Below are 20,418 nucleotides of genomic sequence, written 5' to 3' on the forward strand. Positions count from 1 at the left end.
AGACCAAACAGATTCGAGATCGAGTGTCCAGAATTTTCTGTTGTAATTACCCTTCTTGATTTTTAGTTTATTTACTTTTGTTTCAAATAGCAAATCTCATTCAAAACCCTTAGATTTTGTTTGTACGATCTCTCTCTCCCCCCTTCTCTGTGTGTGTGTGTGTTTGTGCATATATATGTGTGTGTGTATGTGTGTGTGTGTGTGTGTGTGTGTGTGTGTGTGTGTGTGTGTGTACATGTGCATGTGAAAGCAAGAGGTCAAGATACAGTCCACCTTGTTTCCTTGGCTTTTTGTTGTTGTTGCATTGTATTGTTTGAGAGTGGCTTTTGATGCTCTGGAGTTCACAATTAGAGTGCTCTGGAAGGGAAGAGAACCCAAGGATCCCAGTAGTCTTCATCCATCATTTCAGCCCTTGAACTAAAGCACATGCCATCATAGCCAGCTTTGTATATAGAGTCTGGGGGTTAGATTTATGTTTGAGCAGCAAGTACTTAACCTTTGTTTCCAAGCGTTCCCTGTGAACAGGTACTAAGCTTTAGTTTAAGGCTTCTTTCACAACTTAAAAATAAAGAACCTGAATGCTCCTTAATTAATTATATCTCTGTTATGATTATAATTGAAACATGATGTTAAACACATTTAGTGTTAATTTATTGCAAAAGATATTTATGAATAAACTCTTTATAGTGAACGCTTTTCAAAAAGTAACTCTACCTGGTAACATTTTATTTTTTTAATTTATTATTATTATTATTACAAATTTTCACCTCCTCCCCTTCTCCCATTTCCCTCTCCCTCCCCCATTGCCCCTTCCTCTTCCTCTCCAGTCCAAAGAGCAGTCAGGGTTCCCTGCCCTGTGGAAAATCCAATGTCCTCCCCCCTCCATCCAGGTCTAGGAAGGTGAGGATCCCAACAGACTAGGTTCCCATAAAGCCAGTACATGGAGTAGAATCAAAACCCAGTGCCATTGTCCTTGGCTTCTCAGTCAGCCCTCCATGTCAGCCACGTTCAGAGATTCCGGTTTGATCACATGCTCCATCAGTCCCAGTCCAACTGGCCTTGGTGAGTTCCCATTAGATCGACCCCACCATCACAGTGAATGGGAGCACCCCTCCTGGCCCTGACTTTCTTGCTCCTGTTCTCCCTCCTTCTGCTCTTGATTTGAACCTTGGGAGCTCAGTCCAGTGCTCCAGTGTGGGTTTCTGTCTCTATCTCCATCCATCGCCAGATGAAGGTTCTATGGTGATATGCAGGATATTCATCAGAGTAGCTATAGTATAGGGCCAGTTCAGGCGCCCTCGCCTCAGCTGCTCAAGGAACAAGCTGGGGACATCTCCTTGGACCTCTGGGAACCCCTCTAGAGTCCAGTCTCTTGCCAACCCTCAAATGGCTCCCTTAATTAAGATATATACTTCCCTGCCCCCATATCCACTCCTCCTCCATCCCAACTGTCCCATTCCCCCAAGCTCTCCCCAAAGGCCTGGTAACATTTTAAATTCTACTTAAAAGTATAAGGTGGCTGTTGCAGTGGGTGTCCCCATCATGGTCTTGGCATCTTTGTTCATATTCTCACTTCTCCCACTCTTCAGCTGGACTTTCAAGCTCAGCCCAGTGCTCCACTGTAGGTCTCTGCCTCTGTTTCCATCAGTTGTTGGATGAAAGTTCTATGGTGACATTTAAGATATTCATCAATCTGACTACAGGGCAAGGCCAGGTTGGGCACCTGCTCCACTATTGCTTAGGGCATTAGCTGGGGTCAACCTTGTAGATTCTTGGGAATTTCTCTAGTGCCTGGTTACTTGCTTGCCCCATAATGGCTCCCTCAATCAAAATATTTCTTTCTTTGCTCTCATATCTGTCCTTCCTCCATCTTGACTATCCTATTCCCTCAAGTTCTCATCCCCTTCTTCCCTCCTCTTCCCCATCCACCTTCTCCTCTCATTCCCATGCTCCCAATTTTGTCAGGTGGTTTTGTCTATTTTACCTTTCCAGGTGGATCTATGTATGTTTTGCTTAGGGTTCCTGAGCTAATGGGAGCCATTGATTCCAGCTAAACAAGGAAGAAATCAGCCTAGGTCCAAACCAGTCCCTCTGAATGTGGACGAGAGTTGAATGGCTTTGGCAAACTGCAAGGCCACTGCCAGTGGCACCAGGATTTATCCCTACTGCTTGTCTTGGCTGTCTTGGAACCCATTCTCTTTGGATAAATATGTTGCTCAGGCTAGATATAGTAGAAAAAGCCTTGGACTTTCCCCAAAGCAATGTGCCTTACCCTCACTGAGGAGTGGATGGGAGTAGGGAAGAAAGGTAGACGGAATGGGAGGAGGGGAATGAGAGGGAACTGGAATTGGAATTGGCATGTAAAATGAAAAAAAGTAATTTGTTTTCTTTTTAAAAAGTAAGAATAAAAAAATCTATAGAGGAAAAAATGATAGGAAATGTTACATTAATAGTCCACAGATAAAATAAGAGGTCCTCAAATCCAGATATTTCTGTTTGTATTTATGACATCTTAAGTGTTTTACGTATCTGGAGTAATTATTTCATTTGCATGAATGAGAACAAGGTATGTTTAAATGTTTTAGGTTATTTTTTCTTAAATAGGGTTGCTGTAAATATTTTTGCACATGATAGAATAATGGGTTTTGGAAATATTCTAAATACCTGGTTTAAATATTATAAACAAGAGGAGAGACATCAAGAATGATCTAAGAATACAACCAACTAATAGCAAATGGAGTGTTTAATATGTAGACTAGAGGCTCTCTCATTCTGGATTATGCTTTCTTGTGATATGTTACACTGTGCTTTTGATATTGCCTAGCCATGCTTACATTCAAACGATTGATAAAAATTATGTCATTTCAGACTCCTCCCTACAAAACATAGGGTTTTCATTATATAGGAAACAATGAACATGGACTGTCTTTTGACTTACTTTTTTATTTTATTTTTTAAAGATTTATTCATTTTATTTTATGTAAGCGAGTGTTTTGCCTGTAGGTATGTTTGTGTACCATGTTAGTAACTGGTACCCCATGAAAATGAAAATGTATCAGATCCCCTAAAACTGGGGTTACAGGCAGTTTTAAACCTCCATGTGGGAGTTGGGATTTGAAACCAGGTCCTCTAGAAGAGCAGAAAATACTCTTAACCTCTGACCCATCTCTTCAGCCCTGAGGACTGTTCTTATGTTCAGTCATACCATCTGTTCTTTATTTATTTATTCATTTATTTATAGTTTCATTTAGATTTATTTTTCATTTCAGAATTACCACTAAACTGTCTTTAAGTCCAATAAAATCAAGTGGCTTTAATAATGTCAAAATCTGTTTTCCTACTTGGGCATCTATTGTTCAATTGAAGGCGTTGTTCTTTTAAGGAAATGTCTTAGATACTTACATCTCACTCACTCTCATGTGGTGTGTTCTCTGCCACACGGATTCCTTACCCTGACAGATTATTAGTGAAATGATCTTATGCTCTAAAGCTACATATTTAGTTTCTTTAAGTCATCTTTTATTTTATGTGTAGTGTGTTTTGCTTACATGCATGTCTGTGTACTGCATTCATGCTTGGTGCCCACAGGGGCCAAGAGCAGGAGTCAGAGTCCCTGGAACCAGAATTACGTGCAATTTATAGCCACTATAGGTGAGTTGTGACTTGAACACAAGTCCTCTGCAAGAGCAGCCAGTGCTCTTCATCTCTAGGCCTTTTCTCTAGCCACCTATATTTTTAGTTTTCCAGTCATTTCTCCCGGAATGTTTCACTTTGCTTTGTTTTTCAGGATTCATTGTCTTCCATAGTGTTGTCAAGCTGTGTTATATCAAGATGTGTGTGCACTTTTGTGAAAAAAATAATATTGTATCTTACTGTCACACACTTTTTATCATATAAGTGGTACTTGATAAGCAATTCCTATATTAACTCTCTCATATGTGTTTCAGTGTTTGTACTTGGTATCACTGAAATCAGAAATTTAAAGGATGGAAGTCCATAAATAAAAGAGATATGCCTGTGTTGCTGGGAAAATGAATATCTAAGGAAACTGAATTCTTTTCATAACAACTTGACAGTTATAAACTGAGTATAGAAAATTAGGCAGCAATTCATAGCTGTATCTCATGATGTTAGGTCCTGAAGAAACCTAGGAAAAGTGGCTAACAGAGGAGCCTATTATCATATCGAAGTGGACACTGGCTGCCTGGTTCGTCCAGCATCTCCCAGCATTGCAGTTACCAGTTATAATGGGCTCTTCCCAGCACTTCTCCCAGTCCCTTCCCTAATCTTCTCCAGCCCCTGAATTTGTCTTCCCTTCCCCCAGCTTCTCTTTTCTATATAATCCTGCCGTTTTCACTCTGCTCTTGGTTCTCTTTGCCCTCCTTGTCTCCCTCTCTTTTCTCTTCCTCTCTCACTCTCTCCCTCCCCTCTTGATGCTCTGTTCTATTCTGCTGGCCATGTTCTGTCTGGTCCTCTCCCTCATATATACAATACAAACCTTCTCTTCAACCATACCTGGGAGTAATCATGTCCTCATTTTCATTCATCTTTTGTATATAAAGTATATATTAATAAAGAAACAAAATTTCATTAATATTTAATGAATTTTATTCTAACTTTGTATGATTTATAATGAATATCAGAAATGATGAAAGTACACACATGTTTGGAAAGCCTAAATAAACTTCTCCTTGGAATAGAAGTCACAGACCTCCAATAGAACAATCCCTGAAGCTAAGGATTTGCATCTAAGATATCAATCAGTGAATCCTCAAAGTTTTGAGAGTGTTTTAACCTCTACGAAGGTAAATCTAGGAAGGCAAATGTATGGTGAGCACTTCTGTGTATGTGAGTGACTGTAGAATTGTAGACGCCCAAGCTTCCTGTCGCTTTTGAGCAGGGATCCTTTCCAAGCTTCACAAATAAGATGCCTCATCCTCCTCTGCCGTGCAATCAACATCATTGTGAGGAAGAAACCTAAACTCTGAATCCTTTGGCACAGTCCACTTCAGTGACCTTGAATTTACCGTACAGGCTACTTTTAATTTTAGGCCTCCATATTATGCACACTTTAATATCTACATTATTCTTTTCTAATTAGTTAAGAACTGTCTTTAGACTGGGATAGGATCTGCTTAAGGTGTGCAATTCTAGTGCTATGCAAATAGCCATGAAAGTCTTGTGCAGTCCTTGCTGTCCATCGGTGATTCCTTCATGGCTTACACTGTCAACATTACAGCACAAGGTTCGCAAGAATGCGACTGCCTCAAGCTCATGCACATATTCAAGCAGGTCTGTGTGGAGGACTCTTATCCTACCATTAAAAACTGCACCAAGTCCTTTACCTGAGTTCTGAGTGCATTCCCAAGGACTGTATAATGGCTACATTTACCTACTAGAGCAGCGCTTCTTAAGTGCTTTTTCTACTTGCTAACCTTTTTCCTCAAGTGCTTTCTCATCTACCTTCAGGTAGGTACATATAGGAAGTTTACTAATGAAACATTAATGCATTAATCACAAAGAATTTATTTTAACACAACTTTCTGAATTCATATAAGTTTCTTAGTTATTAAAGACTAAGGCACAATTACATACTACTGAAAAGGATGCCCTTGCTTAGATTTTATAAAATATTAAAACTTGGCTGAACATCTGATGCAAGATGTAAAGTATCACCAGTGCTTTTCAGAACTGATCTATATTTTGATTTTACGGTTATCAAAGTGGAAAGTGCTGCTTCACATGTAGTACAAAATGGCAGAAGTGTGCTTAGAATTATTCCACAAATTGTTAAAGCTTAGATTCTAATTCCAATGCCAAATTATTGAGCAGTTTCTTATGAAACCAGTGTCAGTTATTCCAACACTATTATTAACATCAAAATGTTTAGGTCTGGAAAGATGGCTCAGCAACCATCAAGCAGCTCACAGCCCAAGCTTCAAAAGATATGATGTCATCCTATAGGCTCCACAGGCCCCCACACATGTGCAGACACACACACACACACACACACACACAAAATAAAAACAAACCTTTTTTAGAAGCTATTTTTAAAAATTATCACAAAACATTCAAACACATTAGTTACATTCTGAAGAACAGTAGTAGAAAACTATTAAAGTCCCTATTTTCTATAATTAAATCATGATATTTATATAAAAGGAGGAAAGTTTTCATATAATCCATTACATATGAAGATCTCAATTCTTGACCGAGGCGTTTCAGGCAGCCTTTACTGGCCTTTCATGGTATGACCACATGCACAGTACAAATCGCCCATGCCTGGTGCTCAGTGATCACTCAGTGCAACACAGGCAGACACTCTCAGAAACTCAATGGGCTCATTGCTCATTTAATTTGGATTTCTTATTTGATCATTGCAGATTCAGAAACGTTTTACTGTTGTCAAATATTTGCAATCCCCATGCAGATATACTACCCTAGATGATACCATGGCATTCAATTTAAGAATCTGTGACTAAAAAGGCAGTGGTTCAGTCCCAACACTCTGGAAGCAGAGGAAGGCAGATCTCCATGACTTCCAGGCCAACCTATTCTACAGAGCAAGTTCTAGGACAGTAAGAGCTATACAGAGAAACGCTGCCTTGAAAAACAAACAAACTAATCTGAACTAAAGTAAAGCATTTTTAGCCGGGCAGTGGCACACGCCTTTAATCCCAGCACTCGGGAGGCAGAGGCAGGCGGATCTCTGTGAGTTCGAGACCAGCCTGGTCTACAGAGCTAGTTCCAGGACAGGCTCCAAAACCACAGAGAAACCCTGTCTCGAAAAACCACAAAAAAATAAATAAATAAATAAAGCATTTTTTTCATATTGGTTCCTTTTTTTAAATGTTTACACTGTGCTCTTTTCTAAAATAAATCAGTAACGTATCCCTGCTTATACACTTTAGTGGCATTGTTTCCTATTTGTCATATTAATAGGCCATATTGTCAATTTTTATTTCTTGTAAGAATCTCTAAAATGTCTTTACTATTGTATTTAATTTGCATATCAGTTCTGTCAATCTATGACCATAGTAGTACTTTCCTTTGCTATCTCAAAATATTATATCTTCATATTACCTCAATATTACTAGTTTTTTAAACAGAGCAATATATTAAATAATAAAAACTGAAATCAATATTTCATCTGTATTCTTTTCTGAAGGGCTCTTCACATAGATTTGAATCTTTGAGCTATATAAATTTCCATGTCTCAGAAAAATCACACTGACTGTTCTTATAGGGAAAGCATGACTGTGATTCTCTGTTGTCTCCTCCCACATTTTAAAGTGGCAATTTGCCGTGTAACCTTATTTCTCTGATGGCTGAAGAAAGGTTATTAGAGATATTTTACAAATTTTAATATACTAGAATCAAAACTACCATTATTACATATATTTTACTTTGAAATACGACACTAAATATATATAAATTCATTTATATTTATAGATAAAGACAAGAAGATAGATGGCAATGGATAAGTGTGTATTTATATTAAATCAGAACCATAGCTGGGCTCTACCACATACCTTGAATCCCAGCACTTGAGAAGCAGAGGCAAATGGATCTCTGCAAGTTGAAGGCCAGTTCAGTCTACATAGCAAGCTTCTGTCTCAAAAGGAAAAAGGCAAGTAAAAACCATAACTGAGAAATCTGAAGATTCTCAATGAAATGATAAATAATTTCATCAGCAGTTTTTATAGAATTCAATATTTAAGATAAATATAGAAATACAACATTATATATAATATATCTTCTATTAAATAAAAATTTAAGAACAGAGTGACAACAAAGGTTAATACACTATTGCTGTGAAGAACACATTTCAACAGAAGTTGTATCAATGTTTTAGTATTCAGAAATTTTCTTTTTTAGAAGGAGAAGACCCAGTACTCGGTCATGAATCTCTTTAGTCTTAACACCATACACCAAGGGATTGGCTGTGGGGGGCACTGGTAAGTACAGAATTGCAAACATTATATGGACACTTGGAGGCACATTCTTGCCAAAGCGATGAGTCAGAAAGCTGAACAGCACAGGTGTGTAGAAAGCAAGAATGGTGCAGACATGGGTCTCACAGGTGCACAAGTGCCCAAGGCTGAACAGCGCAGGTGTGTAGAAAGCAAGAATGGTGCAGACATGGGCCTCACAGGTGCACAGGTGCCCAAGGCTGAACAGCGCAGGTGTGTAGAAAGCAAGAATGGTGCAGACATGGGCCTCACAGGTGCACAGGTGCCCAAGGCTGAACAGTGCAGGTGTGTAGAAAGCAAGAATGGTGCAGACATGGGCCGCACAGGTGCCCAAGGCTTTCGAGCGAGCTCTCTGGGAAGAGAGTCGGAACACTGCCTGAAGAATTTTTATATAGGATGAGGCTATGAGCCCAAGGTCAAATACTGCCACTGAAAGGGCCACTAGAATTCCATATATTCTGTTTACATAGGTGTTAGCACTGGCCACCTTCACCACAGCCATGTGCTCACAATAGGCATGGTGGATGACATATTTGGTATAGTACAGCAGCCTTTTAATGAAAAGGGGACATGGCATAATCATAAGTGTAGCTCGGCTGAGGCCAACTAGGCCTATTTTAATCACCATGGGTGTTGTCAGGGTTGATGTGTAAGACAGTGGGAGGCAAATGGCCACAAAGCGATCAAAAGCCATGGCACTAGGATAGCAGACTCCATGATGCAAAGTGTGTGAATGAAAAAACATTTGTGTTAGACAGGCATCAAAGTTGATCCAGTGTGCACCAAACCAGAAGATGGCAAGCATCTGCAGAGCGGAAGAGCAGGTAAGACACATGTCGTTCATTGCAAGCATGCAAAGGAAGAAATACATAGGCTGGTGGAGACTTGGCTCTAACTTGACAGTGGTGATGATTATGCTGTTCCCCAGCAAGGTCAGGACAAACAGGAGACAGATAGGGATGCCGATCCAGCAGTGAAAGCTTTCCAACCCAGGAATACCAACCAGGAAGAAAGATGCAATGTGATGTGTAGCGTTGCCATCCATGTTAAACCTAGGGATGCTGCATGTTAATAATACTGTAACCAGCCAGCAGGCAAACTTCCTGTAGGTAGGCTGATCTAACATCCCCATTCCATTGATCAGACCCTGTAAACTACAAACCCCACTCCACCCCCAAACCCTCCTATCCCCTGCGACCTCAGAGAAACTCTGAAACACAGGCTGAAATACACAAAGAGGACCAAGAGGTGAGAGACCACCCACCCAGGGGGCCACCCCACTCTCTAGGTCATCCATATTGGGGCAAAACCCCGGGACCCTTCCCCTCCTGCCACAATTCGCTAGGCAGTCAGTAGGCAAGCTTCCAGCATGTAGGCTGCTCCAAAAACCCCACCACATTGATTGGACCCTATAAGCTATATGTACCACTCCATCCTCAAACTGCTTCTCTCCACACCTCCCCAAGACCTCAGAGTAACTCTGAAACATAGGCTACAACAATACAGAGGGGTCAAAGAGGTAGGCTGCTCTAACACACCCACCCCATCGATCAGATCCTATAAACTACAAATCCCACACTTACTCCAAATTCTTATATCCCTCAACACCTTAGAGGAACTCGGAAGCACAGGCTGCAACTACACAGAGAGGACCAAGAAAATGAACCAAGAAAGCAGGCCAAGAGAGACCTTAGTGGCTCCAAGACATAGGCAGAGACAGAGCACACAAAGAATAGTTCCCAAAGACACAGACAGCCACTGCAAGGATTGGGCCAAGAGGCAAAAACACTACCAGCACTAATTGGAGGAAGAGATGGGTAGGCGCCAAAGCAAGAATTCATTCTACATAAACAACAAGATGGTTACACTAGAAACCAGTGGTCATACAACAAGAATACTTGATCATCCTAACCCAGAAGAAGCTGATTCAAAACAATTTTAAATGTTACTTTATGAAGATGATGGAGAACCTTTAAAAGGAAATAAAAATTAACCTTATTAGAAATGGAGGAAAAGACAAACAAAAAATTGGAAGAAAACAATAAATCTCTCTAAGAAACCCAGGAAAACCAAGAAAAAACAATCAAACAGGTAAAGCAAACAGTTTAAACACTTCAAGACATGAACACAGAAATAGAGGCAAAAGAAAACACAAACTGAGGAAATTTTGGATTGGAAAATCTGGGTAAATAAATGAGAACTACAGAGGCAAGCATAATCTACAGAATAAAAGAGACGGAAGAATCTGAGGTGTTGAAGATACTATAGATTAAACAGATTTATTGATGAAAGAAAACTTTAGGTCTAACAAATTTTTAACACAAAATATCCAGGAAATCTGGGACACCATGAAAAAAACAAAGCTAAGAATAATAGGGATAGAAGAAGGAGAAGAACTCCAGCTCAAAGGCACAAATAATAAATTCAACAAAATTATAAAATAAAATTTTCCCAACCAAAACAAGCATATTCCTATGAAGGTACAAGAAGCATACAGAACACAAAATAGACTGGAACCAAAAAAAGTCCCCTCACCATATAATAATTAAAATGAAAAATATACAGTATAAAGAGAGACTATTAAGAGTTGTAAAGGAAAAAGATCAAGTAACATATAAAGGCAGACCTATCAGAATTACACCCGACTTCTCAGTGGAAACCATGAAAGCCAGAAGATCCTGGGCAGGTGTGCTACAACCACTAAGAGACCATGGACGCAAGCAAGACAAGACTGTTATATCCAACAAAGCTTTCAATCACCATCGATGAGAAAATGAGATATTTCATGACAAAACCAGATTTAAACAATACCTATCCACAAATCCAGCCCTACAGAAAGTTCTAGAAGGAAAACTCCAACACAAGGAAACTAACTACACCCACAGACATGCAGGCAACAGATAACCTCACACCAACAAACCCCAAAGAAGGAAAACACACAAAGCTACCACCAAAAAATAACAGGAATTAAAAATCACTGATCTTAATGTCTCAATATCAATGGAGTCAATTCACCTATAAAAAGACACAGGCTAAAAGAATGGATACAAAATCAGGATCCATCCTTCTGCTGTATACAAGAAACACACCTCAACCTCAAAGACAGATATTACCTCAGAGTAAAGTGTTAGGAAAAGGTTTTTTCCAATCAGATGGACCTAAGAAACAAGTGAGTGTAGCTATCCTAATATCTAACAAAATAAACTTCAACCTAAAATCAATCAGAAGAGATGGAGAAGGACACTTTATACTCATCAGATCAATGAAGATGAAATCCCAATCCTGACCATCTATGATCAAAATCCAAGAGCACCCAATTATGTAAAAGAAACATTACTAAAGTTTAAATCACATATCAAACCACACACACTAATAGTAGGAGATTTCAACACCCCACTCTCCACAATGGACAGGTCAACCAGACATTAACAGAGATATAAGAGAGCTAACAGATGTCATGACCTAACAGACATCTACAGAACACTTCATCCAAACATAAAAGAATATACTTTCTTCTCAGCATCTCATTGAACCTTCCCTAAAACTGACTACATACTCAGTAACAAAGCAAATCTCAACTGATACAAAATTAAATTGAAATGACCCACTGTATGTTATTGGATCACCAAGCTTTAAAATTAGAATTTAACAACAACCCTAATTGCAGAAAGCCTAAAACTCATGGAAATTGAACAATGCTCAGATGAACCATCCCTGGGTCAAGGAAGAAATAAATAAATAACTTAAAGACTTCCTAGAATTCCATGAAAATGAGGGCACAAAGTACCCAAACCTGTGGGACACTATGAAAACAGTATTAAGAGAAAAGTTCATAGCAGTAAATGACTACATAAAGAAAGTGGAGAAATCACACACGAGCACAGCCGAAAGTTCTAGAACAAAAATAAGCAGACTCACCCAGGAGGAGTAAAGAACATGAAATTATCAAACTGAGGGCTGAAATCAATAAACTAGAAATAAAGTATCAATGAAACAAAGAGCTGGTTCTTTGAGAAAATCAACAAGACTGACAAAAGCTTATCCAAACTAATCAAAAGGCAGAAAAAAAGAACATTTAAATTAAGGAAAACAGAAATAAAAGGGGGATGAAACAACAGACACGGAGGAAATCCAGTGAATCATTAGGTCATCTTACAAAAGCTATACTCCACAAAATTGGAAAATGTAAAATAAATAAATAATTTTCTGGATAGGTACCGCATACAAAAATTAAATCAAGACCAGGTGAACAATTTAAGGAGGCCTATAACCTTCAAAAGTCTCCCAATAACAAGAACAACACCAAAAAACCCAGAAGAGATAATACCTATACTCCTCAAATTGTTCCATATAATAGAAACAGAAGGAACATTGCCAAACTCTTTTTTTGAGGCTACCGTTACCCTGATACTGAAAACACACAACGACTCAACCAAGAAAGAGAATTACAGACCAATATCACTCATGAACATAGATACAAAAATACTCAATAAAATACTGGTAAACAGAATCCAAGAACACATCAAAAAAAAAAAATCATCCACCATGATCAAGACGGCTTCATCCCAGAGAAGCACAGATAGTTCAACATATGAAAATCTATCAATGTAGTCCAACATATAAATAAACAGAAAGAAAAAACATATGATCATCTTATTAGATGCTGAATCAAATTGAAGACCCGAATATTCATCCACACACCTATAAAAACCTGATTTTTGACAAAAAAAAATAAAGCTAAAATATGCAATGGAAAAAAAGAAAGCATCTTCAACAAATAGTGCTGACAAAACTGAATGTCAACATGTAGAAGAATGCAAACAGATCCATATCTATCCCTATGCTCAAAACTCAAGTACAAATGATCAAAGTCCTCAAAATAAAACCAACCACAATGAACGTCATAGAAGAGAAAGTACAAGCAGCCTTCAATGCATGGGCATAGGAGACCACCTCATAAATATAACACCAGTATTAGAGACACAGAAAGAAACAATAAATGGAACCTCCTAAAACTGAGAAGCTTCTGTTTTTTTTTTGTTTTTTTGTTTGTTTGTTTTGTTTTGTTTTTTTCGAGACAGGGTTTCGCTGTGGTTTTGGAGCCTGTCCTGGAACTAGCCCTTGTAGACCAGGCTGGTCTCAAACTCACAAAAATCCACCTGCCTCTGCCTCCCAAGTGCTGGGATTAAAGGCGTGTGCAACCACTGCCCGGCCCTGAGAAGCTTCTGTAAAGCAAAGGACATGCTCGGCCAGACAAAACGACAGCCCACAGAATGGGAAAAGATCTTCACTAACCCCACATCAGAAAGAGGTCTGATCTCCAAAACAGATAAAAAAAAAAAAAAACTCAAGATATTAGAAATCAAAATTCCGAATAATCCAAGTTTAAAAAAAAAAGGAGTTCAGATATAAACAGAGAATTCTCAACAGAAGAATCTCAAATAGCTGAAAAATATTTAAGAAAATGTTCAACATCCTTAGACATCAGGGAAATGCAAATCAAAATGACTCTGAGATACCATTTTACACCAGTAAAAATGGCTAAGATCAAAAGCACTAATGATAGCTTATGATGGACAGGATGTGGAGTAAGGAAAAGACTCCTCCATTGCTGGTGCGAATGCAAATTTTTACAACCACTCTTGAAACCAGTATGGTGGTTTCTCATAAAATTGGGAATCAACTTATGTCAGGACCCAGCAATACCACTCTTGGGCATAACCAAAGGATGTCCAATGATACTACAAGGACATTTGTTCAACTATGTTCATAGTGGCATTATTTGTAATAGCCCAAACCTGGAAACAATCAAAGAATGGATAAAGAAAATGTGGTACATTTACACAATGGAGTACTACTCGGCAGTAAAAAAAACAATGACATCTTGAAATTTGCATGCAAATCAATGGAACTAGAAACAAACATTCTGAATGAAGTAGTCTAGACCCAAAAAGATAAACATGCCATGTACTCACTCATAAATTCATAATAGCTGTAAAGCAAAGGGTAACGAGCCTATAGTCCACAGCCCTAGAGAAGCTAAGTAACAAGGTGAATCCTAAGAAAAACATATAGAGATCCCCCCTAGGAAGGGAAAATAGACAAGACCTCCTGACAGAAGTGGGTAGGAGGGGAGAAAGGAGGGCAGAAGAGAAGGAGGATGGGAGAAGGGAGGAAAAGGAAAACTTGATGGAGTGGCATAGTCAAGATGAAGGAAGAACAGAGATGGAGAGCAAGGAAAGAGATATTTTGATTGAGGAGGCCATTGTGGGGTTAGCAAGAAACCTGACACTAGAGAAATTCCTGGGAGTCCAAGGATGACCCCAGACAGGACCATAAGCAATAGAGAAGGTGTCCAAACTTGCTTTGCCCTGTAGTCAGATGACTATCTTAAATATCACCATAGAACCTTCACCCAGCAACTGATGAAGACAGAGGCAGAGACCCACAGTGGAGCACTGGGATGAGCTTCCAAAGTCCAGAAGAAGAGTGGGAGGAATGAGAATATGAGCAAAGAGGTCAAGACCTCTTGATGGGGATACCCACTGAAACAGTTTACCTGAGCAAACGGGAGATCACCAACTCCAGCCAGACAGGGAAGGAAGAAGCATAGGTCCAAACAGGACCCTCTGAATGTGGATGGTAGTTGTATGGCTAGGGCAGATTGTGGGGCCACTGGCAGTGGCACCAGGATTTATCCCTACTGCTTGTACTGGCTTTCTGAGAACCGCTTCTCTGTGGATAAATATGTTGTTCAGGCTAGATATAGTAGGGAGGGCCTTGGACCTTCCCCAAAGCAATGTGCCTTACCCTCTCTGAGGAGTGGATGGGAGTCAGGGAGGGAATGGGAGGACAGTAGAAAGTAGGAACTGGAACTGGTATGTAAAATAAAAACAGATAGTTTTCCATTTTTAAAAAAATGAAATAAAATGAAAAGTTAAAGGGCAAGGCTTTGTTCAGCTGAAAAATAATAATACAATAACCAAAAGTGTCCCATCCACTGAAAATAGGATGGTTAGGTGAATTTTAAGTGTCTTACTGTCATCTAGAATCACTCTGGAAAACCTACCTGGAAGGTCTGACTCATCTCCCAGGCTCTATAAATCCTCGGGAATATTTCTTCAACATTTAGTGGAGGCATAGGATCTGCATTTTCAGAGGAAAATATATTTACTTAGCTTTTTTCTGATCTTAACATGTGATTAAATTCTACAACAAATATTTCAGTTGTTGTTAATAGAATAACCATAAATATACACAAAAACTCCAACCATCGACAGACATTTCAATAAGTCACTTATCATGGGATACTGTTTTTCCTTAGGCAGCCTAGCTAGATTGTTGGAATTCAAAAATCTAATAAGAATAAAGTGCACCCAATCATAGAAATTAACTGATTCATAATCCATCAAAGGTGAATTTATATGTATTTCGGGTTGTCAAAAGTGAACAGTATATAGATTTAAATATCTTTTCCTTCAATTTCCACTGTCAGAGCTGGGTTTCTTTCCTGAGCAGAGGAGACTGGTATTTGGTAAGAAACAGAAGAAAAATTAGATTGGTTATTTCAAAGTTTTTCTTATAAGGTAGAGACAGGAAGACAAATCTATAAAGAAATTCATACTAGGTAGCATTAGGTCACCACAGGCTGCCTTCTTATATTGACTAATGCCAATTGCAAGGGTCTTGTTTGTGAATTTTGAGCATTATTTAACTATTTAGTTCTTTTGAAAAGCACTTACTACATCTACTTTATTCTATGTAGTGTACACACATGTGCCACAACACAAATGTGGATGTCAGGAGCCAACTGTTAGCAGTCATTTCTCCCTGTGTAGCCACCGGGGATTCAATGCTGGCCACCCCGGTTAGGATTCGGCGCTTCTCCCCACTTAGCCATTTAACCAGCACTTATTTCTAGAAGTTATACCCCTAGTTTTTCATTCACTTTGGTGACTTGGAAGTTTATCGTGATCGACAGATGGTGATTTTCAGTCAGGGTTCAGACACAAGATCATAATTTCAAACAGTGCCTGCAAACATTTTTACATAACAGTATTGACTCCATATGAAGATCTCCTGATGGGCAAGGTACCATAACAATATAAAGTGAAGAGGCATTTATTATTGTGTAGTAAGGTGGTCTCAAATTATTGTTTATAAGTACTTTAGTTGGTAATAAGAATAAACAGTTTCCTTGCTGAGTCACAGGCCCTTCCTCCAGCTGTGCCATCCACCTTTTCTAGTAACCATGGGAATCAAAGAGTCAGCATTCTGCTGCTTTTAGCAACAGGATCACCTGTTTAGGACCCTTCTCCTGACTATATTCTGAAGTTTCTAACATAGCTGACTGTCGTTTTAGAGTCTAGTTTCCACCTATCAACCCAAATGGTGGAATAGTAATTAAAATTCTTCATGACACATCTTTTCAAATATCCCCAAAGGGAATTCTTCATGACTGGATGTCTAATACTAACTTCATGCAGTTACAAACAAACAAAAAAAACATAGTCTGTGCATTCTGTGCTTAATCATTTGCTGCTCAGGACCAACGTAAATTACTTTCTGAGGTATTTTCGTGAGGAATTAAAAAATTATCAGGGACTTATCAAACATTTCAAAAAATTTAGAAAATACTTTTTTATCATAATAGGGAAACTTTTAGTTTTGAAAATTACCACACAGAAGATGAAGTTTAGAGCAATACATTGGGCAGCTGAGGATAGGGAACCTGAAATGGCCCTATCCTATAGCAATACTGACGATTATCTTGCATATCACCATAGAACCTTCATCTCGTGATGGATGGAGATAGAGACAGAGACCCACACTGGAGCACTGGACTGAGCTCCCAAGGTCCCAATGAGGAGTGGAAGGAGGGAGAAGATGAGCAAGGAAGTCAAGACCACGAGGGGTGCACCCACCCACTGAGACAGTGGGAGCTCACCAAGGCCAGCTGGACTGTGACTGAAAAAGCATGGGATAAAACCGGACTCTCTGAACATGGCGAACAATGAGGGCTGATGAGAAGCCAAGGACAATGGCACGGGGTTTTGATCCTACTTCATGTTCTGGCTTTGTGGGAGCCTAGCCAGTTTGGATGTTCACCTTCCTAGACATGGACGGTGGGGGGCGGACCTTGGACTTTCCACAGGGCAGGGAACCCTGACTGCTCTTTGGACTGGAGAGGGAGGGGGAGAGGAGTGGGGGGAGGGGGAGAAGGGTGAAAGGAGGGGGAGGCAAATGAGAGGCTGGGAGGAGGCGGATACTTTTTTTTCCTTTTCTCAATTAAAAAAAAAGAAATTAAAGCGAGGTACTTATTTTGAGATCTCATATTACAATAAGATTTACTGTGGTTTTAATACACAATTTCTATGTGTCAACCCTCATATGACATAGTTTTCTGGGAGACCTGTTAAGCCATGGTCAACTCTCCTATCCCTGGGAGAATCAAGCAAGCACAGGGCTAACGGAAGCTCTCAGAACATGATAAGCAAGTACACTTTGCTAAAGTATAAACAAGCAAACATATTCTTGTCAAATCTGTCATTACAATAAAGCAAGTTTTCTTTCTAATAATGTTGCCTGCATGGGGACAATCTATCTTTTTAAGTTATTCTACAAATATATGTTCTTTTACAGACCCCAGATGTGATCTGCTCAGACCATCCCTTCTCCTCCTAAGAGAGCCATCTCTGTCCCCCAGAGTTACTTCAAATGGAATCTGGAAATGGTCACTTACTGTGGGAAGGGCTTTCTTCTTCTATTTGCTTAACTAAAAGTGATTTTATAACACATCAGTTATCTGCAGCTGTGTAGCACGCACACACTTTACACGTAACTGAAAGTGATTTTCTAATACACTAGTTATCTATAGCTGTGTAGTGTGTGCACGCATGCGCGCGCACACACACACACACACACACACACGTTTGTTTTAAGCAGTAACTGTTTACTTGAAACTGGGTCTCACTAACAGCCAGAGAAGCCACCAATCTCCCTGACTTGGATTTAGATCAGCAGTCTTCTGCCTCAGCCTCCCAAATGTTTGGAGTATGTATGTGCACAAGCATGCCTGGATGAAACAATAATGTTAAGTAGAGTTGAAAGGACTTGAAAAGAAGCAGGTTCAAAACCAAAAATGCAGTGCCTTTTCTCTTGTAAATACTCAGTAAACAGCTCTAGCAGTAATTGTTGTCAATAAGAATATTTTAAAAACCTATTTTTTAATTAACATTTTTTATTTATTTTTAACATCACCACCCAATAGGGAGTTGCAGAGACTGCGCTTACCTCTAGATTTCTGCTAACATAGTTACTCAACTAGCTCACTTTCTTCTATGATCTTTGTTTTATTGAAAATAGATTTTTTCATACAATATATTCTGATTACAGTTTCTCCTCCCCCAACTCTTCCCAGATCCTTCCCATTTACCCACCCACCCAAATCCACATCCTTTCTTTATTTCTCTCTTTCACTAGAATACAAACTACTTTTATAGAAAATACAAAAGAACTACTTTCAAACAAAGTTCTCAGTGCCCAGATTTTGTTTGTTTCTCAATCATTGAAATAAATTCCTTACCTGGATCTCTTCCTTTAAGAGAAGGAGACATGATTAAAAGACAAAAAAACATATTTCTATTCTAATATATAAATATAAAATTATAAATATATTATATATAGTATATAAATATAAAAACAATATCCCTTTTCAATCTAATATATGCTTTATCTTAATGTATTATAACAACACACATAAAGATAACCCTGATTGAATTCAGAAAGGGTCACCCCTGTGCCACCACATTTTCTTTAGAGGCAGCACCATCTACTCAGAAGGACACTTATCCCTGGATTTACTTGGTGGCAGGATTCCCTCAGCAGCTGCTAAGTCTATTTCTGCTAGAGTTCTTACCTTTTGATTTCTGTCTGTTGTCAGTCTTATTCCTGAGACTTGGGCACCAGAAGGATTTCCAGAAATTCAACAAAGTCAATAAATTCTCAGGGAAATTCTGCACCTTCTACAGTCCAATAATAATTCATGGATATCTTATCTTGTACCTAATGTTTCTTCTTTATAAGTGGCCCATTTGTTCACAGTTACTGTCCAACAACCATTTATTCCAACCAACTTCTTGTAATATATTCTTTCCAAATCATTCCTATCCTAAGTTACTTAACTGAAATAGTCTTGTAACAAATTAATATGGTCTTTCTTTGAACAATACGATATTAAGTATATTCTACTTCCCTACCCAAATTAATAAACTATGTGCTGCCATTTGTGTGTGTACAGTTTTTCCTTTCCCATTTGGCTATTCTTCACCTTTAACACTGCTTTAATGTTTATGATGCAGATGATATAAAGAAATAACTGTTTTATCATTCAGTGTGGACTTTGAGACAGGTGGGAGGCTTCGGTTACTTTGTAATATAGTAGTTCAATTCCCAAGATTCCTCAGATTTGGAGAGCTGATGGTCGCTTAGAGACAGAAGATCTAAGGAAAACAGAACTGGGATTGGGAAACACAGAACAGTACAATGTCCCTCTGCAGTGCCATGATAATTCTGAGAATCCCACAAAGCTCTAGGTTATTAATGAACATGTTCCGCAAGACTGAATTTACACTTCTGTGCCAATTTCCTCAGGAAGAGGACTGAGTTTCCTCTTGGGCTTTGGCTGCTTCTTTCAGTTCTATCCACTCAATGTCTGAAGAGATGACTCAATAACTAAGAGCACTTGCTGTTCTTGCAATGGACCTGGCTTCAGTTCATAGCACTCACATGGAGGCTCACAACCACCTGTCACTCCAGGCTTGTTTGGACCCCAGGTATGCATGCAGTATGCCAACTTATATGCAGGCAGAATCCTCATACACATAATAAAGGAAAAGAAATTTTACTAAATGATGGATACACTTAAAGCTATGCTATATTAAGATAGAAATACATTTTAAAGTTTAAACTGAATGTCTAGTGACTTAATACACTATCGTATGATATTAAGACACTTTTCTCATGTATAAATTTGTATCTCTTTCACTCGCTTTAGTGCCCCATGTAATATTATTGAAATGTGAATTTTAAGGATGAATTAAGCAGGGAAATTAAAAAATAAAATCTAATCATTTTAATTCCTGTATTATCACACTTTGGCAGCTGCAAATTAGAAAACACATTGGCCTATTCGACTTCATATCTCTTATATTAGTACAGAGAGAGCATGTTTGAAAACATTGCATAACAAATTCTATTTACAGTTTATTTTAATTCTTATGTAACCTAATCAGCTAATGAAGGACAGAGATGATGAGGCTGAGTTAAGTGGAATAGAAAGCCCTTGCAGAGAGAAGGTACAAACATCAAATACAAAAACAAAACCTGCAGTTTGTGCTTGGAATGAAGATGTTGATGACTATTCAAAGTTTTCAAATGATCAAGA

General features: G+C 38.8%; 1 pseudogene; it reads right to left on the minus strand.

Annotated features, from left to right (window-relative positions):
* Nucleotides 1-7,851: 7,851 nt before the first annotated feature.
* LOC142850814 (olfactory receptor 52P1-like) lies at nucleotides 7,852-9,018 on the minus strand (annotated as a pseudogene).
* Between the last annotated feature and the right edge of the window lie 11,400 nt (nucleotides 9,019-20,418).

This window comes from Microtus pennsylvanicus, chromosome 5 (genome assembly GCF_037038515.1).
Source record: "Microtus pennsylvanicus isolate mMicPen1 chromosome 5, mMicPen1.hap1, whole genome shotgun sequence".
NCBI lineage: Eukaryota > Metazoa > Chordata > Mammalia > Rodentia > Cricetidae > Microtus > Microtus pennsylvanicus.